Source organism: Apteryx rowi, unplaced genomic scaffold (genome assembly GCF_003343035.1).
Source record: "Apteryx rowi isolate R43461 unplaced genomic scaffold, aptRow1 scaffold_732, whole genome shotgun sequence".
Classification (NCBI taxonomy): Eukaryota; Metazoa; Chordata; class Aves; order Apterygiformes; family Apterygidae; genus Apteryx; species Apteryx rowi.
The window spans coordinates 355,571-378,941 of NW_020451019.1; positions in this window are offsets into that span (position 1 = coordinate 355,571).

The following is a 23,371-nucleotide window of genomic DNA, read 5'->3' on the forward strand; positions in this document are numbered from 1 at the left end:
TTTTCTGACAATGCACATTTTTTACTAAATACTATTATTAATAATGGAAAAAAGACAAAAATTAAATACCTCTGATACATTGTAGTAGAAGGAGAACACCAGCAATTCGTGTATATCTCAACAGACTTGCATAACTCCCATTAACATTAATGTCCTTTATAAAGATTCAGAAAAGAACAAACTCTAACACTAATGATTTTGTGTCACTTAGAGAATTATAACTGGGTGTGATAGCCAGGTTACAGAGTAATTGCTCACCAATGGAAAACATTCTAATATAACTATTGACCAATAATCAGAAAAATAATTTTGTGTCATTGAAGAGTGTTCTTCACAGAATCAAAAAAGCTTGAAAGTGTCTTGCAAAGATGGTTAATTTTGTTTTTAAAAGAAATTGGACTGTGAAAGTTGGTCTTTGGCTATCCTGCTGACACCCATGTTTCTCACATGATTTCTATAAAACAGGGCAGCTGTTTCTTAAAGATTTTTTGTCAGTAAAACCACTTCAGAAAAATTTTTGGTTTCTCCATTAATAATAATACCTTCTTCTCAAATCCAAGATACGAAACTCCTGATTATACAGAAGCTATAAAAATTGGCTAAGCACATATTCAAATACTGGCCTAACAGCTGTGTCACACTTGCATGAAAGTGCTTGAGAACTTTGGTGTTCATTGAAGTAATAAAAAAAACAGTTTAATCAGTATGCCCCTGAAATGCCAGAAATTTCAACTCCTTCAAGTAAAAGATCCACTATACTAACTGACACATTCATGAGTAAACCAGTCATAGTCTAAGTCATGATCAGTGGAGTGTATTAACTCTTCTACCCCTTCCAGGTGCTGAATGAGGGAAATAAAACCACAGAACTGCAGTTAGGACAAAGGAAACCAAGAGAAACAGACAGCTGTTTTATACACATATAACCAAACACAGCACAGCATATTTTCTGTTTAGTGCACTGAGTTGTTCATAGCCCTAAGCATCTTCTAAATGTCAAAACATAGTTTAAATTTTAAAATTTAACAAAGTAATATTTCAGTGATATCACTGAATCATAAAAGTATTATGAATCTTTTATAAAAGATAATAAAAAAAACATTACTCAGTCATTTCACCCCTTTTAAATTAAGGAGGCTAGGCATGTGAGGTAATGGATTAATTTTATTCTCTGTTTTTTAAGTGAAGATTCAACTCCGAGCTACATTGATATTTATTGGACAAGGAATGGTGCAGAACTCTGGAATGAACTTCCGTAGCAACTAAGCACTTACCTGTTCCACTCCAAGTACTTTTAGGTTTATCTAATCTATTTGTGAAAACACGTGCTAATAAGCAGCTCAAAAACAATTGTACTTCCTTTTACTTTTCTTTTGTATTTTCCAGAAGACAATGCAGCTCATATGAGACATTACTTAACAATCTACTAAAATACATCTGAAAACTGTCAGTTAAGAGACTTAAATAAGAACTCAGATGAAGTGGAATAATCCTGCCCCACTCAGCCTCCTCTTCCATTGTCTTACTTCAAGAAAAGGCTGGCATATTGAAGTTTAACAAATCCAAGGTTCTAATGAACAAATTTGAGAAGTAAAAATCAAAATTCATCATGTATATTGAAGAAACTCCAATATGATAACATGCTTTCTGATTTTGGTATGAAATGTAAAGAAAAGAGCAAAAAAACCTCTACCCACAGTACTACTCTGCTCAAAATAAGATTGACTTTAATCTATCYTCCTCTGAACTTCTCACGAATATTATTGTGCAGATTAATGATGACTGCATTATAAAAATTGACTCAGAGGCCTTAATGATTATGGGAAAATGTACGTGAAAAAGATGTTTTTTTTCCTGACCAGAGGAGGTTGCACAGCGTTTTCTATTTCAGACTGCTCATAACTTCAATTATTAGAAATTGGAGTTGCTTCTCTTTTAAGAGTTTATTTGCAAAACATTCCTAATGAGGAACCCGTATCTTTGGAATTCATTTTCCTTCTGTTTCAAAAACTGAAGTTACTGAATTTCAGGAGTCACTGTCATTTTATATATGCATTTGACTGTGTTGTTTCCTTTTACTTAGGAAACACTCAAGGTTGAGATCTGTTAGGGTTATGTGTGAAGTTTTGCCAGATAATTTGTCTAACCATCTCTAAAAAGTATTTAGTAGATGTCCCATGTCTTCTTACTTCTGCTAAAACAAGAAAATTGTAAGTAACGCTTGTATTTATTTAGGTAGGACATACTCCCAGCTCACTAGCATCACTTCAGACTACTTATATTAAGGCACAGTATGTTCTTTCTCTTTCTTCAATCTTTCAGAAAAATAGTGGACTAAATCTTTAGCTTTGAGATGGCTATTTCATTCAGATTTATATATTTACGTTCATCTAGTATGAACGTAGGAAGAATTTTGAGATGTTTACTAATACAGTCTGAATCATAGAGGAGAACCTCCTGGAAGTCATTTCCAAGCACATGAGGGACAAGGAAGTGATTGGGAACATCCAGGAGGAATTTACCAAGGGTGAATCTTACCTGAACAACTTCTATGAGGAGATGACTTGCCTTGTGGATGAGGGGAGAGCAGTGGATGTTGTATAGCTTGACTTCAGTGAGGCCTTTGACAGCGTCTCTCAGTATCTTTATAGGCAAATTGGGGAGATACAGATGGAGAGAAGTGGACAGTAAAGTGGGTGTAAAATTGGCTGGACTCCTCAGGATCAGAGCAGTGATCAGTGGTGAAAAGTACAAATGGTGGCTGGTTACCAGCGGCATCCCTCAGGGATCATTACTGGGGCCAATACTGTTTAATGACTTTTTCAGCAACCTGGAAATAGGACAGAGGGTGTGCTCAGCAAGGTCATGGATGACACCAAAACAAATTGGGGTGAGTGATCAATATGTTTGAGGGCATGGCTGCTATTCAGAAGGACCTTGACAGGACAGGACGACATTCACTCTGACTAGTTACCTTTCTGAGTCTGGGCTAGCAGCCTCGCCCCTACTTATAGCAGTTAAGCTGCCAATGGCCTTGCCAGTTGCGTAGTCCTGGGCCACAGTCTCTTTGACATTCCCCATATCTAACGCCAATTTGTTACCTGAGTTACTATCACTGTCTAGCCTCTACCTCAAATGTGCTGCAAGGATATAAAGTTGTTAGTAGCACATCTGTGCTTCTGTGGGATTTTTTTCCCCCCTTTTGCATACCTGAATAATGTAATCAGAGCTAGGTAGGTATAGTCCAGACCTCATTTACAAAATTGTGAAGTTGACAACAGCTGCATAAAAAAAATTCATCTGTTGCATCTTTATATTCCAGTGTATACCAAATTAATTTAGTCAGAGATTGACAGATGGAGTCACTTATCTGAGCAGTGCTTTTGGATAGGCTTCCTTCTGGGATACTGACCCTCTTTAAATTAGCAGTATAGATATTACTTGAAGTTTCTGAATTTCATCACAGGATAGTGAACTGTGCTGAATCTCAAAAATTGTGGGCATATGATCTGAATAGCTTTAGTCCAGGGACAGAACAGAAGCAAGATACTTTACCAGATATGAAATACTCATAGAAGAGAAAACAGCACTGAAAGATGAATTTGCAAAAATGATAGGAAGATTATGATATGGTTTGGACTGTAGATGCAATAGGCTCAGTGACATAAAGTACATCTTTTCCTGCAAATCAGTTGTTGAACTGGAATTGCATTGGAATGATGCATTTTTATTTATATATTATGCTTCCAGAAAGATACTGGCAGGATAGGGAAGGAAAGAAGACTAAACCTACCTAAAAGGCTGAAGGTACTAAACTAAACAAGAGCTCATTTCCAGACTTACTGAATTCAGTAGGACTCTGCAGTCCTCAAAGCAGAATGGATTGAGCTTTCATGTGTGTGCTAGTTAGCTCTGTTAAGGATACCCGCATTCACAGCAGCCAGTCAGCAAGAAACCCTGATACAAATTAAATTTAAGTCTGCTCACATAAATTGTTAATATATGCAAGAAATATAGAGTTCATGAAGTATTTCTAAAGATCATTGAACAGAAGATTGAATGATATAGTCTGTCAATAAGATAAACTTTGGAAGTACTGTCACCACAGAAAAAGACTGGGCTATTACCAGTGGAAACTCTTGTATTTTGAATTGGTAGAGACTTAGTGATATAAAGTGAGATGTTATGGCATTTAAGGTCAAATAATGACAATTTCTGCAATACAAATGGCTATCATTTGAGAAGAAAGACCTGGCAGTACAGCTGATCTTAGGACACTAAGTCATCAGTATGATACAGTTACTGTTATGAGAAGATATGAAAAAGCAAATGCAGTGCTGGAATGTATCAAAAGGTGTATTACAATAGATTTAGGCAAGTGTTAATGTCACTGATGGGACTTCATGTGGAATACTATGTTCAGTTCTTGACTCTGCTGTTCAAGAAAAATGAATTTAAGTTGAATTTGTGCAGACGGAAGTTACTGATGCACTTACAGCAATTCTTATGCAAGGAAAATGTACTCTAAGAAACCAGGCACTAAGAAGCTCTCTACATACAGTCTAAACAGCAGAGAAAGACTGGGGATGAGAGGATTGGCACAACCATCTATTAATTGGTAAATGAATACATTTAGGAGAATTTTTCTATCCATCGGATTAGTGAAATTTTGGAACAGTCTTTTTAAGAATATGGGGCAAAAAGATCAATTCTTTTTAAGCTATGATTTGATCAGTTAATGAAAGAGTAGTATATGAGTGTCTGATATAGTCCATCAATCAATTCTGAGTGCATAACTAATGTAATAAATGAATCTTGGATGGAAATGGTACTGACCTTTATAACTAATTATGGGTCTGCAAGCTTTTTTAAATCATTAAGGACACAATTTTACTGTCTTTATTCACACTGAGTATTTAATTAACTATCAGTCTTAACTAACTTCAGTGGACCTCTGCTTGTAAAGAAATGGATCAGATGTGTTCTTGTAATATTCAAACAGATAATCAAAAGATATTTCTATGTTCATATTTCAAGGATTCATAAATTAGGTACACAAAAGTTCTTTAACAAGACAAGCCATTCTACAATGCAGATATTTTTGGAGAAGAGCGGTATTTGTATAAGTTAATTTAAGGCCATTTAAAAATACACATTTGATCTTTTCACAGCCATAACAGTGCATCTGTCTTATAGCCCTTCTCCAAGAAAACCATTCCAAATGCTTATCAGTAGGAGAGTTAATAAATCTATATTTACAGAAAGCAGAAGAAAAAAATAGCTGGAATCTTTGATTCATGTGTCAAGGCGTAAACTGATTACCAGTTGCAATGAAGAGAAGGCTTCTCTTACTGCACTGGCTTGCACTGCTGGACCATTCATCTGTGAATTTTTCTGGCCTCACCTGTAAGATACTGCTGGAAGCAAGGTGGAGAACAGAATATACTATGACCCCAAATCAACAGTGGATATTAAACACCCAATGTTTAAAGTGCATGTAAGTACAATTTCCTTATGGGGGAAAAGAGGAGGCTGGTAGAAGTTGACTAAAAAATCTCTTGTAAAAGACTACAGTTAAAAGTGAAAAGCTATTTGAAACATAACAGAAAAGTCCTAGGTGTCCATCAACTGTAAGGGGGATACCTTCAGGTAGACACCCAAATTTTAGGACCTTTATCTTGAACTGAATCCTATCCCTAAAGCAAGGCAAGCTCAATTCTTCCCCATCACCCATATAAATATTTATAGTAATATGACCCAAAGTTAAGTTTGACAGTGACATAAGCTACAGAAAACCAGGTTCTATAATCCACAGTTTTAGATATCTTGCACTATTTCCATTACTTTTAACAAGAAAGTATACTCCTAAATGAAGATAATTAAGTTGGTGTGTTTAGCTGCTGTTTTGGTTATTAGGTTTTTGAGCAAGCTGGTTAAAAATAAAACAGAAGAACTCATAAAAACTCTTTCTAAAACCAGTGATTTACTAGCTTTCTGTACTTTTTTCCTCCCTGAGCTACCTGATCCATAGAGTAGAAAGGCTTCCTTATCTCTGGCATGTACACGTAGCTGTTGACTAAGGAGATATCTCTAGACTTACTTGGAGCCTCCTGTCTTTCAAATGCGCCTCTCTCATTTTGTCAAATACACATGTTTTCTAGCCATATTTGAATTCTTTTAATTGTTGCAGAAGCATTTGAGGAAAAAGAAAAACATGGATATATAAAGCAAACCCTTATAAATTATTCTGCTGCAGTTGTACAGATATACATTTCCATACAGATATACATTTCTGTCCCAAGCCTAAAGTTTGAAGGCTATCTTTGGCTGGTGCAAACTCTCATTTAATATAGGAACAGTCATTATCATTTTGTAAGGAAACCTGTCAGATTAACACTTAGAAGTATTTTGACTTTCTTCTCATTTGTAGTATTTGTTCACTAATCTATGTTTGGAGATCCTGTTACACTCAAAAGTCTGTCATGGGCAAAAAGGAACAAACCATATACATAAAACTAAGAATTTATTGTTAGTTTAATAAGAAATTTAACAACCTAATCCTAATATAATATAACGTCAATATTAGCCAAGTTACAATGGTACTAAACAGTCATAGTCCAAATTACTAATTATTACAATAAAGCTTCACTGATAACACAGTTAAAACTACTATAAAAAAGACCTCTGGGTAACCATCCTTTTACTCTGGTGTTATGCTTGCCCTTCCAGTGTTTGCTGGGGCAACAGCTTCAGTCTTCCAGGTGGAGCAGAGGTGGTGCAGGATGGGTCACCACTGCCTGTGTTGATATGTCTTCTCCCCTCCTCTGCCCAGCTGCCTCCGGGGGGCCCCGCCCCGCCCCGCCCCGCCCCGCGACACAAAGGGCCATTGTTCCCCCCCCCCCATACACAGACACCCACCCTGCAGGGAGGGTGGGGGGTGTCAGGCCACTGCCTGCAGCTGGGGCCCGCACCACCAGTGGCATAAAAATTGTCTTTACTGGCTACTACATAAGTCTCACATAAAACACCCCCCATTACAGCTCTCTTAGTTGAGGGCAGGTGACAGTTACCACCACCACCACATCCTCCCAACTGTCCCCCAGGGAATTTTTCACCCCACCGGAGTCTCGTCTTATTCATGTTACCCTTTCTGATTTCCTTTTTCTTCATCTAGTCATTTTAGCTGCCTGATTTTTATATGCATCTCCTCCAATGTTGCATCAGTCACCATTCTTTTTGTCTTTATCTTTTCCCTTAAAAAAATATACAACAAGCTCATCTGTTTAACTGTTTTGCTGGCTAGTTTCAGTGGTCATGTGATTACTGCATGTAGGCCTAGTGAATCATCTAGTGAGCATAAGGCTCACCTAATCCCAATTCATCATTTAAATTTTATCTACATTCTCAACGTAGGTGTGAGGAATTTCTGTTCTGCATGGGCTTTTTGATCGTCCACACCATTATATATAATATCCACACTAAACAATAGCCTAATCTTATTTACACAGTCTGTGTCCTTCTCATCTTTTCCTTCTTTCTTATTGTTCATCATCAAGTGCATTTTTAAAGTATTCCCATGTTTCCACTGAGGGACTTAACATATTTATAACTACTATAAAGTATTAAATAATAAGGATTTTTTATTATACTGCATTAAAGTATGAAAAATTCTTTATCTTCACAGACAGACAGAAGTATTAACACTGGAGTATATTACCACTCTTGTCTATGAGATACCGCTTTAAAAATTCTCAGAAGTTTTAATGTCTGTCTGTTATCATAAGCCCTTTTTCTAATTCCCAAGAGAAAGAAAGAAATAGCAACATTCTTGCAGTATTTTGAAAACAGGAAAATAAATTCATGCACAACCCTTCTAATCTGGGGAATGAAAGTGATTTTCAGTTTTGAATGAATCTTACGCGTTTTGAGAACTCCAACAACAAATCAAAGACTTTTTTTAAAGAAAAAGCTATTCTGTTAAGAATGGCAATACAAAATGTTTCTTTCTAAAAAACGTGCATTTTGTAAGGACTGAATGCATACATTATTTTTATAGAAAGGTTTTAGATACTTAGAATTATACCAGACTAAAGCATTATTAGTGTTATGCAGTAAACACTGGCTTTCTTTAATAATAAAAACTCAAACCACTTCTAGCACTAGACTCGGTAGGATAAAATATTGTCTTAGTATAAAAAATCGTGGTGCACTGTTGAATTTATCAGCAACATCAAAAGCAAAGGAAGAGTTCATTGTGTGGATCATTCTTCCACCAAACCTTAAATCTGTCTGCTATAGACTACTTTATAACACTGTATAGTTCCAAGTTGAAATAGGCTTATATTACAGAAATCGTAATTTGTTTAGGAAAAGAAGTGCATTTAAAAAGTACTGTTTTATTTCTGAAAACTATGCAGAAAATTCAGGAAGGCTCAAAAAATAAAGTAAAAGAGAAATGAGAAAAATCCAAAAGCACTGAATGTATTTTCTATTAACAACATATGTCAGCAGAGCTAATTTTTGAACATTTTCCTCCAATGAGTATAATTCATACATATATTAGTTCTGATGAATTTCATTAATTGTCTGAAATGTTAATCAGACATTGTCAGTCCCATTAACCTTTTATGTTATTGGTGTTACCTTGAGAGATGTATCATTTTTTAATTTTCTAAAGCTGAGGTATCTTTCTAGAATTAAGCTGCTTTGAAATGATCTACTAAATCTTCTTAGTTGTATTTGTTGGCATGAAAATCACAGTGATCTTGGTGCACAGATCTTGAATTAGGAAGTCTATATGCATAGATTATTCAAGTGTTATGCAAATGTACTGGTTATGAATTAGTAAATTATTAGCTACACTGTGGCACGTGTTTTCTAAGTGAAAGTTTATTCTTGTGATAAATAAAGGGGTTAAGAATTAGAAGAGTAGATCTTTACATCCATTTAACTCACTTCTGAGCTTACCCTTAGTGTTTGTTGGGGCTGAGCCCTAAGAGAGCCCTGAGAGAAACATTCAGATTTTTTAAGATTTCTCCCTATCTTTCTGATTCTTCTCATCCGTAGTTACTATGGTAGCAACAGAAGTCCTCAGCTCACTGTGCCAGTTCTATGTGAATGTAACAGTAAGATCTTAGACCACTATAAAGTTTATAACATGATCCTTTTTTAATGTCAGACAGGTTTTCCTCCACAAAAAAAGTATCTTCAGGAAGATCTGGAAGTTTTCCAGTGATACCAGCAGATGCACATAGGTTACAACGTCGCCAGTTTCCACTAATTCGCTCAAGAGTCTCACTACTTGATTGTTCCCTTAAAAAACACTTCTCCTAGTATTCTGAGGTAATAAAGTGATATGCATATATATAATCTAATGTAATACAGTAAAATATGTAGACAAGTGGTTAGTCTTTAAGATAGTCTGTCCTCATGGTTACATCTGTACCTGCAAATAAAACAGGCCAGTTAAGATTCACTAGCACTTATGGAATTCATGTATTCCTGAGGTCAGGACAATGCTGAGTGGAGGCATTAAAAATTACAATTTTGAATTAATGCACCTAAAAATCCCGATTCCACTTCAGCTGTCTAAATCTTTTTTTGTAAACTGTTCCTTGGCAATTTATCCATATGAAATTATTTTGTCCTGAAAGGAGCTAGTAATATTTGGATTCCAGAATTTCTATGCATTCAGTTATTGATGTCTATTTTGAATACTGCTGTTCATCTGAGACTGGCAAAGTGGATTCTTTAAAAGAGTATTTTCCAGTCAGGTGTGCAAACATCATATATTTGAAAATTTCAGTCACTGTGCATTAGAATTTACTGAAAGTGATGCATTTTTCTGGTCATATTAACAGTATCAAATGCTAGCATTTCTGTAATTTATTAAAATAATCTTCAACACGTAGGTGATTTATAGCTTTAATAACTTTGCCACATTAATGTGCATATTTTAATGATAATTTTAGATGCAGAGAATATAAATGAAATTCCTTTTAAAAAGTTTAAAGATGTATTTTCCAATATTTGATAGATTGCTCATGCACTTAAATTGCATTTGTACAGATTATAAACAATTTAGTTTATAATTCTGTAATTTGAATGTATTAAACATTAAACCAATTTTAACAAATATTTCCTGGAATTATTGATAGTGAGGAAATATTGGATTCATATATGCTTTTGGTTTGCCAGTCAGGATGGGAAGTTGTCTCTCTCTTTTTCTCTCCCTCTCTCTCTCTCCTAATGCAGTTAGATTAAAGAGATTTCAAAGCTTGGCAGGCTAAACAGAATTCTGTCAACCCTTTTCACTCTTCCTAGTCCATGAATGCAGATTATTTAGAGACTGAATATTTGAAAACATGCATTCAATGAGGGTCAGTTAGGAAAGAAGAGGTATCACTTTTTATTGACACAGAAGGAAGTTCTCATTGCTCTTGCAAAATTAGGTAGTATTTATTAAAAAAACCCCACAATTTGCAAACCTGTTTTCCTAAAATTTGGCACCTCTTAATAGACACACAGGTAAATATGCCTCCCGTCTCTTGTGTTTTTCAAAGCAGCTGTGCGCTTACAAATGCTATTGAAGTAGTGGGATACTCAAGGTACAATGAAAAACATTCTGCATAATAATGATCACATATAACAATATTCACAACTGTGACACTGAATAATTCTTTAGGAGTGTATGCATGAACTAATTTGTTTTTTAGATACATGTTTGACAAAGTATGCCTATCTATCACTGTGACTGTTTAATATCTCTGTGTGTTAAGTTTCCTCTTCTTGTTTCAGGATGCACAGCCGTACTGATTAGCATCTTCCTGTTCTGCAAAGACTGTAAGATTCTTTGGGAAATAAAATAATAAAATAAAAATAAATAAATAAATAAATAAAAACAAAGAGTAAGAGCTGGGCTGGAAACAGCTGTGAAAAAATGGTCAGGCATTAGAATATGTTCCTATTCTTCTTGAGTACTTTATACAGATTCTAAATTTTCTTACAGCTCCTGTGGATTTTAGTCCCACAGCCAGTTCTACACCGATATTATCTCCTTGTTTCAAAGCAACAATGAAGAACTACTTTATTTTTTTAATGTCAGGTTTTGTTTTTACTGCCAAATACATTTTCTCCTAAAAAATGACCGACAGAGAATGGGCCCATCTCACCTAACTTTACACCTAACTACACCTACATTTTATGCTTTATGTGTCATCAGTGGTGATAAACAGGCACTTACAGTCAATGATTAATTTAGCTTATTTAGCATAGGTATATTTCTATTAGAATGAATAATTCTGTCCATTAACTATAAACACAACTTAAGATAACTAACAAAGACACAGGCATCTGCACTGAAGTTAGATAAGATGTTTCTCACCCTGAAAGACTAACATCTTTCAGTTTGAGATAGGTTGTTGAACAGGAGAGTATACTTGTCCATCGAATCCAGTGAAATCCCTTCCAGATCCAGAATAGTTGTTTGGCTACTGTTCTGAACACTGTTATACATATTCTGTTATTTGGACAAGGAATCTCACTATTAATATCTAAGTAAAGCATAATGAAAATAATACAGAAAGTAAATCAGATAATGCTTATTAGTGGAAGAAAAATCTTGGTCAATTGAAAGTGTAGGATTCTAGGAAAGTGATTTTTGTCAAAGAGCAACCACAATAGTAGCATTTTAACCAGATTTTATTGGTAAACCAGAGATTCACAGATAATTTTATACAAAAGATTTTCAAATAAAGGAAGTCTACTAAAATTCAGTGCTTTTGGAAAATCCAGCTTTTATAATAGCATATTCTAGTGAGTACATTTTTAGTAGAATTAATGTGTTCTAATCCTTGAATTGATTGCATGTATCAATTGTTTAATGAAAACTGATATTGTCAGGAAAACCTGATTTATATCATTTATATTCACACTGTTGACATCTTCCAGGAGCTCCACTTATTGCTTAATTTCTAGCAAATAGCCCCCCCCCCTTCTTAAGATAGTCATAAATTCACATCTGCTTTTAAATGAGATAAATGGTTCTCTTCAAACTTACATCTGTGCTCAAAATTGGCAACCCCCCAAGATATTTAAAAAATGTAAAAATTGGTATATACTTCGGAGTTTAGGGTGAGCTAAGAAATAGCACCTCACAACTGAGGTAGCTTGCTTCCAAAGGGGAAGAGACTCCTGGATATGGCTGAGTTTGAAACTCAACATGTACATCTAAACTAGATATTAAACGTGTCTTTTTACTAGTTCCTGGATCTGAGTGAACACACAGAGCTGTATGATGTCGTCATCCTAAAACAAGACATGGATGCACACCATTCCCCACTGCAGTCTGCTTTGTACCCTAAAGAACCTTGAAATACAGTCAAGGAGAGGTTTCTTATATGCGCCAGCAGATTCCTCAGATGCCAAGCTAATTGGGGGACCTTACCTTAAAGCTTCCCTATGGAGTAAACATGTCTCACAATTTAAAAAGGGTCAGTAGGATCAGAAGGAACTGCTTCTCATAGCACTGTAGGATTTCAAGGAGCTGCTAGGTCCTGTGAAGTGTTGAGTATCAGACTCAAATGCTTCCACCACCCCTTTTTTTTTCCTTAACTTTTTTGAATTTCAGAGGACCTATCCTGGGTTGCCAAGACCTGTCACAAAGGCAATGGATCCTGAATTACTTTGGCTCACAGCGCTTGCAAAAAATCAGCAAAAGCAATGATTTTGCAAGTATTTCAAATGCAGATGGTTTCCCAGAGAAGAGAGGACCTGCTTCTTTTGAAAATTTTCAAGGGGCAGTATGTCATACTATCACATACATTCCATTTCAAGCAGTACAAAAGACTATGGCATTTGGTTGTAACAAAAGTAAATTTGGTTCATTTTAACTTGGACTACCTGATGATAGCTCTTTACTTTGACATTATTATCATCTGCACAAGTTTCAGAGATATTGCTTATGTCATGGAACTGGAAAAAAAGTCTCTTATGCAACAGCTTCTGCTACAAGTAAAAGTTGCTACCTCTGCTGGAATCCTCTCCCTGCTGTTGTGACATTGCTTTAATTTAACATCCTCTTTAAATCAGTGGAGTACTGGTGTATATGAGGGAAATCTGGTAGCACAAATTGTGTTCAATCTGTTCAAGAGATCAGTTCTTTCATCTGAGCTAACCAGGCTTAATTCTATACACCTCTTGAAAAGTCCCCTACTGGCTGAACGTATGTAAGGTGCTGGGGGAGATTTTTCAGTATAACATGGATGGTATTTCAAAATAGACTTTTTCCCCCTTTAGCATCAAAATGCATCAGCAGTCTCTGACCATGAAAATATAATTGATGAAAAAGTGCCACTATTTAAAACATCTGTAGCTTAATCTTGATGCAATTTAAATGATGCTATTGACCTACAATGAACTAAGATGTGTGCTGGTGTTCAAGAGGTCCACAGTACTTTTTTCGACACCACAGTATGAGGCTTTTCAAAGACAGACATAAATACATCCTTTTTAAAATCAGCAATTCAAAGGTGTAGAACTATTCTTTCTTGCTTTTTTCTGAAATATATTAAAGTAAAAGCCAGATTTTCAGGAAGCCAAATTTCTATTTACATACTTAAATGAGGAAGCCAATATAACTCATTGTGCAGTAACTTTCTTAGCAGAAGTTAGTGGCTGTTGCAAATCTGGTCTCCTGTTTGGAATTTTTTAAATAGAAGTAAGAATGAATAAATGTGTGTTCGGAGAAATAGAGAGGAATCTACTGATTTGTACCCAGGCTGTAAATTAAGAGAGGATAATTCATCCATAATATTTCAAGGGACTAGTTACTTTTCTGAAATGCAACATTTAGTGATCATCTTTCCACATTAGTTCATAAAAGTATTTATAATAAATGGTACTGAGTTGCTAATGTTTTGCATAGCTGCAAATGTTAGCAACTGCAAAAAGACACAGTGAGGTATTTTTCAAGGCTAGTGGTAGTATTTCCCTCTTAAGATTTTGTGGCTGTAAGTTACACTGAACTATACTTACATAAAGAAAAAATTCTTTCCGTTATTTCAAAATTGAGTGTTTTTTGAAGTACTGAATAGTGTTTTATTCTCATAATATGAAGAACTTAGTTTAATAATACTGGGGCAAAGTCTTCTGTTCACTTCTGACTTTCCGTCTTTGCAAGCATCACTTCTGAGGTGTTACCAATTTAGCCGATACATATATAACTACTCTCTCAAAATCTTTTGCATAAGTCTTTCTCCAGACTTCCAATTAACTTCTCATTTTTGATGAACAGACAAAAATAGTCAGTTTTCAAAAATGGATGAGCCTCTCTAGGTCTCTAAGTCTTAGCTCTTTGGCTATGGTGCTCTGTTCTAAGGTTTCTGGCTTTGTCACTATAAAAAGTTTCATCTGAAATATTTTCTTGTTCTGTCCCAGGCTAATAGAGGGATAGGCAGGCTGCAACTATCATATTACTTTCATTGCATGACCCCTCCCAAATACATGCTGCTTTTAATCTTGTGCTTCACCTGAGAAATTCAAAATCGCCTGATTTAAATTTCCTGACCTTGAGACAAGGATGTATTTTTTTTTATTGGATTTGGGGAACAATATTCAAGGTAGTGAACTTGCAGCCTTTGACTGAGGAGTCTGTTATGAATCTTCATTAAGTAGTATATAGCAAGCTATGGTTGTCATTTCTCACAAAGTGTTTCATTTCATTGCAAGCTATATTCTTTTTCCCTGTCCATTATCTGACTGTAATCTGAAAGAAAAGCTGGTAAGAATGGTCAGAGCAGTTTGTTGTTAAAGAGAACTAGTAAGAATAAACCACTGCTCCCACCAGAAAAAGCAAGCTAGGGTCTCCACCTGCTATTGGTTATGAAGACATTATCTCACGAGCTTCTGTATCCCTTCCCTTTTGTTCCTCCTGTCATCTGCCCTAAAAGTAGCTTGAATTTCACAAAAAATGACCAAGCCAGCAGTCAATTGAATAATGCATCTTCTCTCCCTTTCACTTTTGTGGTTCTTCCAGCCATATAAAATGTTTGTCATGGGACTGTGAAAACCACTGATTCAGGCAAAGGAAAGAAAAGTTACTAAAAATAATTGTTCATTTAAACTTCTGATTTTTTGAATATTTAACTGCCTCCCCTTTTATGTGTATTAGTATATTTTTAAATAATCTCTTCTCTGATTGCTTGCCTAAAAAAAAGAAAAAAAAATAGGTCAAATCCTCCTGTGTAATTCCATGAAACCAAAATTAATAGTGCAGTATTGTGACAATAAAAGAGCAGCTTAGCAGTATCTCTGAGTTCCTATCTTCCGTGGCTTTGATAGTTTTATGAGGATTTTCTTTTTCTAAATCACTTTAAAATCCAAATAAATGATGTTCACCAGGTCATCTGTATCAGAACTTTTTCCAAGGAAATCAGACGTGCTAGAAAGGCAATAATTTATTTCAATTTAAACTATGCTTGTCTAATTAATGTGGATTTGGCATATGTTGTACAATAATATTGTTGTTACTTTTAGCCCTCTAATAAGAAAGAGAAAACAATTACCACCAAATCTAAATGCACAAATTTAGATCATATTATTTAGATTTCAGGAAATCTGCCTACATACAACTACATTTTTACAAGTGACTAAATAAACAGGAGGTGCTGTGTACTCATGGGAGCTGCCAAGCACTTATGTCAACCTGAAAATCATGTTCATGGAAGGAAATTACACCCCACCTTGTATTTTTCATGTTCTCCCCCATGGTTCTCATGTCATGATTTAAGTAAATTCCAATTCGATTTTCTGCCTTTGATTAAGACTTTTCTTAAATGCTTAATTCTGTTCAGGCATTACACAGAGAAGCTAGAGGGTATATTCACACAGCCTGTAGGCTTAGAAATGCATTTATAAATCTATAGATTTATAGGTATAAGACAATAGTTAGAGTTTGTAGAACCTTTTAGATTAATTCTAAAGTCAGCAGATACCCACAGCAAATGTTTTGCTCCCATCCACTGACTTTTAAATCTACATTCATGTAACTCATCATCATACATGATTTTGTCCATTGCTTGTTTTTCAGGACGAGGAGCTTGTTTATTGGGATATAACTCCAAACGTACAGGTCTTACAGCTCAGTATTCCCTTCCCAATTTGATTCTAAAAGTGAATACAAATGAAACTGATACCATCGAAATTGCCTCAGGCGTAAGGGCAACAGCCAGGAGTAGATGCAAGATGATTGTTATGAACCTGAAAAAAGGAAAAATAACTGAGGGAAGATGCATCTGCAAACTAATTTCACAAATCATACATACAAATGGATACATACTTTGTAGTTCTGCCACGCTTTCTTGTTCTGAAGTCTCTTGGCTGAGCAAGAGCAAAATATCTGAACACAATGAAAACTGAAGCAACCTTTCTCTTGAAGCCAACCACTGGGCTTCCAGGGAATTGGGGAAAAACTGCCCAGCCTCTAATTTGGATTTCCTTCTTTGGCTTCTCTTTGGTAGACAGCAGTTCATTAGAGTCTTCACGGTATGCAGAAGGAGCTGCATTTTTGAAAGGCATAGTTCACCAATAGTGCTGGTATTTTGAATTTTAGTTCTTTCAGAATTCTCAAATGAGTATGATCTGGTCCCAGTAATTTGCTGTACTTGAATTTTTCATATTTCTCCTAAGTTTCCTCTTTCTGCACTTCAGTTTCCTTTGCTGTTGCACTCTTATTGTCTATGAAAGCTATCTGTAATAGGAACTTAGACCTAAGGCCGCAGAAGGATATATGCATATGAGCTGGGTGTCGTATGCCTGGAAACAGTGAACTTTTTATGGTCTTAAACTTCCTACACAGCATATTTAAAAACTTGGACCTTTCATGATAGGATGTATAGTAGGCCAAGCAGGGATGCGTCCAGGACTTACTCATGGGCAGTTGTTGATGGCCAGGCTGCACACAGCTACATATCTAATTCTGAGCTGTATGCAGGAGCTGATATACCCAAAATCTTGCTATGGACAGAAGGGAACGCACTGCAGTCAAGAATTTGTTGTTAGTGCATTTAATTGTTTAACAGTCTAATAGTCCAAATTATCTAATTAATTCAGAGGGCCTCATTAGAAGTATTATAAAAAGCAGTCTAGCATCTATCCCTTTCCTCTGCTATGCTCACCTTCCCCTGTCCCTTTAGGCCCCACGGCCGACAGCGCCATCGCCCTCAGGAAGAAGGGGGCCGTGGCGGTTGTGCGGAGCCACCAGCAGCCCGCGGCCTCCGCCGGGAGGCAGCCGATAGCGGCGGCAGGAGCCGCTTCCCCCTGGGCCCGGGCCGCTCGGGGCTCCGGGGCCGTTTCTGCCCCCGGCACCGCCCCAGCTGCTCCTGGGGACCCGCCCCCGCCCCGCCCCGCCACACAAAGGGCCATTGTTCCCCCCCCCCCCCMCAGGGAGGGCGGGGCCTGCGGGGCTGCTGCCCCCGGCCGGTGGCCGTGCTCCCTGAGCCAGCAGCAGCTCCTGCTGGGTGGGCGGGGTCACAGGAGCGCGTGGAGGGGGGAACCGGCTCCCACTGGCCCTGACCAGCTCTGATCGGCTCCAACTGTCTCCGCCCCTCTGCAGGGAGATGCAGTCTGGCTGCTGCTCGGGCTGTAGTGCCCTAACAGGGGAAACAAAGTCCCCATCCACCTGCGCAGTAAAGAATAATCCCCTGAAAGCTGTAGTTCTGGTGATTCTATTTTATTTTTTAATGACTCAGATATGACAAAAAGAAAAAGAAAGTGTGATGATCTGCCCAGATACCTCACACAGGCAGGGTTGCTTTGGGGGGGCTCTGGTTTGGGGTTCTGACTTTGGGAAGGGCACCACCACTTTCACCACCTGCCGGTCATCTCATCTCATCAGCTTTCGCAGGGGGCTGAGGTCATTCCTTGAAGGCTCCAACTCATAATGGAAATTACAATGAAAGTTCAGGTATTTTTCACTTTTTCCTCACCCATCAGTCTAGGATAATAACTAATTAAACACCAGCTTTGGAGCTGTGTTGCTCTTTGAAGTCCTTTTTTTAATCCCTTGAATCTTGAATTTATAAGGCATAGCTTCGGTGTAATTAATGTTTTACAGCATGTTTCAAGGGTACTCAAAAAACATGTAGAGGCCTGACTTAAAGGAGATCCCAGGAGATCTAGGAGGAACGACACCAGTTTCTGAATATCTGTGTAATTTATGTATGCCTTGGAAGATATAAATGAACTGCTTAGACTTAAGCAATTCTTTGGATGTCCAGCTGAATGTTTGGATCAAACAGGAAAGAAACTGGTAAAAGACAATTGAAAGGTCAGTCTGACTCAGAGTGCTGTTTTTGTTTCATTTTCTGAAAGTGGATTATTTGAGGGATGTGTAGAAAAGGTGATGGAAAAAGATTTATAATTTTGGATGTAATCCAGATATTTACCTAATTAATGTTTTAGGTTCAAATGTTTCTTACTTGTATGAGGCCTTAACAATCAAAATTAAGTTTTTTACCTTCATTTAATTTTTGTTACTCCTTAGTAATACATTTGTCCCTATAACTCTAGAGTTATCAGTATATTCTTGCTTCAGGAATTTCTATAAATCTATAAACAAAACACTTTTACATTAATTACTGAGGCGTTTTTGGTTAGATGGTCTTAGTAACAATTTAATTGTTCAGTTCACATTGGAAATGAAAACAGGTGGTAGTTTGATTTATTTATACTTCCAGCTGGAGTTGCTTTATTTGCTTTTGAAAAAATACTTTTTAAAAACAAATTCCTCTTCAGAAATATTTTTTTGTTTGATTTTACAATTCAAGAGATAAGGAAATGTAATGCATTGTTCTRCAGATAATTATAAATTCTAAAACAAAAATAGAACATAATTTTAAAACATTTATTTGTAGCTGTATTAAAGAGAATTGAAGTTACTGATTGCATTCTTTGGTTCATCAGCAATAGAACTGATATGTTAAAATGTTCACCGTTCTGCTTTTAGCTGACAGAGAGGCAAGACTTAAGGCCAAAATTCATAGCATCTAATTTTAGACATTTAAATGAGCCCCCTAAAGTTGGGATGCAAAATGCGCTTGTGTGGAGTCCTGGGATGGAGATATCTGGTATGATGATGATGATAATGACGATTCGCTAGAAAGCTCCAATTGCTATATACCGCCCCCCTCCCCCCCAAACCTGCACCAGTACGACCACTGATTAAAACCGAGATTGCGGATGAGGGAAATGATAACGTTTGTACTATTGTACGATTGATCCTTTGGTCCCCAGTGGAATCGGCCAAACTGCAAGAAAAGTACTCTAGACGGCTGGAAGAATCTGAGACTGAATATGCATGGCGAATCTCCATCACGGAAGGAGATCATATTTTGCTGAGTGAAGGAGAGGCAGAGGACTACTGGGGCCCCAGAGTATTCTTAACCACCCCTCTAGGTGACCACAATTATTTATTAACCGCACGAGTCACCTATTGGGCCAGTGGCATAGAGCCGCAGGAGCGAGGAGATCCCCTCGTTATTGAGACTACAGGCTTCTCAGACCTTGCTGCGTCTGTGCAAGGGGCTGCCTGCATGCAAGCAGTGTCCGAGAGGGAGGCATTAAGGAGATCCCCCATGCTAGCTCCAGTCAATCCTGCAAGGTTAACCCCTCTTATTCGCGGTCTCCCAGATAGTCTGCAAACTTAAGTGGCTAGTGCTCAGGATCACATACAAAATGCTCATGCCATGAATGCCGGCGCAGCCGCTGTGCAGCCTCCGCGAGATCAGGTTCACGTGACCATCTGGATTGAATTTGTGCAAGAAATAATAAATTACAGATGCTGTATGGGCTGGACTGGAACTAGGCCTGGAGAACCAACTGAACCTCCCTGGCAGGTCTGGCAGGTATGGGCTCAGCCCAAACCCAAGCCGGAATTCAACAGGGAGCATAATGACCTTCGGGCTCTGGTACAATCCCTGAGCTGAAGGACTGATACAAGCGGGAGGGTTCAGCCAGTGAGGCACAACTCAGTCCCTGGCAGATCCGAGCCCTCAGTCCCGTCACAGGACTCGACTGACTTAACGGATGCCCTGTAAAAAAACTCGCATCCCCGGGGAGGGCAGTGAGCCACCCCGCCCGGCAAGTGCTGGCTCCACAATGACTCCTTGATGCTTTCTGCAGCTGCACAGGCAGAAATTGATGGGGTGGTACACAGACTCCCCCTACAATTCTCCTGCTTGTGGCCAGTGAAGACATTCCCATTCTCTCAGAAATCACAATATACCAATATATTGATGACATACTGGTAGGCAGGGAAAACCCATCGGATTAGCACTAGATGAATAATACCCACCTTCTAACATAAATTTTGCCAGTTGGGCGGCAACTGAGCATTTTTTCCTTTGTGCAGGTATTTCACATGCTGGAAAATTGTACGTGGAATCAAGGGCTCCCTTCCACTGACTTGGAGTGCCCCCAAGGATTGCTAATTTTTTGTTGCTGGGTAATTGTATTTTTAACACTTTTGATTGTCTATAGGCCAAAATTGTGATCAAAGTCTTGCTTGCACTATTGATTGTAAAATACTGCCAACATGAACCTGATGTTATACATAGGCCGTGTCGGGAAAATATGCTTGGGCTTAATCTGTATATGCGTAATAAGTATAATGATAATTGCATGTGTAAACTGAGAGAATAATTGGCACAAAAGTATGAGGACTGTTCATGGGCAATCCCTTCATGATTTCAATAATAATCTGATCTTAGCCTTGATAAGGGGCTTTGCAGAAATGCTTAATGAGTCCAGCATCACCTCTTGCCTGCCCCTTCCCAAAACAGTTGAGGATCCCCTGCCCATGAGAATAATTCCAGTGGATGTAGAAACCAGTCTATTGCGTCTCTGGAATCAAAGTGGACCCATACCATTTGTAAATCTGCATGCCCTACATCAGGCACCACTACCCATAACGCTGACAGGGGCTTTCAATTTCTCAACAATTTCCACAACTAACTGCACCCTTAGGTGGATCTACACAGAGGAGTCTAATGGCTCAATGATCTGGAACCTAGGCGGTTGGACTACATGCTGTAATGCATTGCCCTGGGGCATATAGATTTGCGGTCTTGGGGACGTGCAGCCAACATCCTACAAAATAGCCAGCCTGTAAACACACCCTGGTGCATACAATGGGACGATGGAATGGGCCAGGGATGTCCAAAACAATGCCAYGATGCTACACTGGCTGCAGATTGTCCCTATAGTTGCTCTTGGTCCAACCCTGATAGGGGCTTCATACCCTTTGATCATGGGTCCCCTTTTATTCCCACGTCAAATGGATCAGCACTGTGGTCTTGCCGAGCGGTGATAAATTGCTCCAACTGGGATATGAGTGGGTAACGTATTACTGGCTGGTTTACACGACCCTAAAAATGGGCTGCCTGTGCCGAAACCACAGTGTACCCTATGCATACGTATCACCAGAAATCGCACCCTGCAATGACTGCCACATCACCTCCAGTGACACACCAGCCGGCCTAATTTGGGCCTGTAGTGACAGCCATATGTATACTACCTTATCTGCTAGACTGCCTAACCCCCAATGTACACTAGGTGTCCCCACTTTGTGCCCTGTATGGAAGAGGGCCCTAGTCTGGCCCCACTAGTTTGCTCACACAAAAAGGGAGCTGGGAGGTGAGGTTGAGGGGTGGCAGGACCTGGGAACAGTCGTCTGAATAGCATGGGGATTTGGGTCCRCTGTGGTACGAACACGGTTGTGGATAAGTAAATTAGCCTACCAAGTAGAAGTTTTAGCCAACGCCAAATGAGACAGTTTGTCTTTAGTCAATACTCAGTTACAAGCTACGTCAAAATGGCTTTCCGGAATCTCATGGCGCTGGACTTGATGTTATTACATCAAAATGGGTTGTGCGGCTATCTCAACCTCTTGAGCATGGACTGCTGTGTATACATCCCAAACGTCACACAGGACCTCAACACCCAACTAGAAACCATACAACAGGTGGCCAAGGATACTCGCAAGCTCCAAGAGTCAATGAACAACAGCTGGCTGTCAAAATTGTTCGGCTGGTTCAGATTTGGTATCGCCAGATGGATTCAAAGCTTGTTACAAACTGGGGTTATCACTGTCATTGTGATAATGCTATGCATCACTGTTAGCTGCCTAAAAACTTTCATAAGCCGTGCCCTAGAGTTGCGTCCGCCTGCCACCTCCTATGTCTCATTAGTGGAAGTCAGTCTGGAAACACGCATCACCCTTCCAACAGGTTATCGATACACCTGCGACTGAGAGTGGGATGTGAAAGTGGCAGCAGCCATGGGGTGGATAATGTGGAGTCAGGAGAGAATTTGGGAGGTAAGGAGGGGGACACAAAGGAGAAACAGTACCTGACAGACAGAACATACCACCCTTTTGCAACATGAGTAACAAACTAGCTGTTGAAGGCTGGTAAGTTTTATTCAGGTACACAGCAGAGGAGGAGGTGATATGAGGGTATCGTAATCCACCCCTGACCGCAAAGGGATGCATAACAAAAAATTTGCAGATCATGGAACTAAGTGTTGACCTATAGTGCCTCTAGCCTCATTATCCCTGATTACCATATTAAAAAGCCTGCCCTTTGCTGCATAACAATATGTAAATAAGGGGGCATACCCCCACGACAATCCCACAAATGGCAATCTTCCACATCCCACCCTCAGCAACTATAAAAGAGAGGACAGCTCACTAAAGTTTTGGAAGGGAAGAAAACTGAACCCCTGAACTGTTCACTGGAGACTGCTGATGAGCGAGCCTCCTTCCCTCCCCCCAAACAGGGATGCCTCTTTGGTAAGATTTGCATCTCCGACAAGGTCGGACATTCCCTGGGGAAATATATTATTATTGAAAGTGCTTAATTGTTAGTTTGAGCTCAAAGAAAGAAAATTTGTTGCAGCAAGTGCATTTATCAGTGGCAATTCTAAACCTGTTGTATCTGTCGCTTTAATAAAATCTACAGCTTTGTGAAACTGACTCAAGGAAAGTCCTTGAACAAGGGACTCTGGCAGACAAACGCTGATTACCAGATAAGGAAGGGCCTTTCCTTCCCTTCACACAACATTCTTGTTTTCCTCTACAGTAAGTAGGGAAATATGGGCACCTTCATACGGTGTTTTGGTCAATTTAAGACACGCATTACCCTCTGGAGGTGCCTTTCTCTGTTGGTGATGATGTGAGGAATCTACTGCAATTATACCCCTAAATTAGGTACCTCAGGTAAGTGCATAAAGCTTGAACATGGCTTGAAACCAGACTCTTGGATGAGTTCATCTCACCTAAAGACAGGTATTGAAGTGCCTAAATTAGAATCTTGTT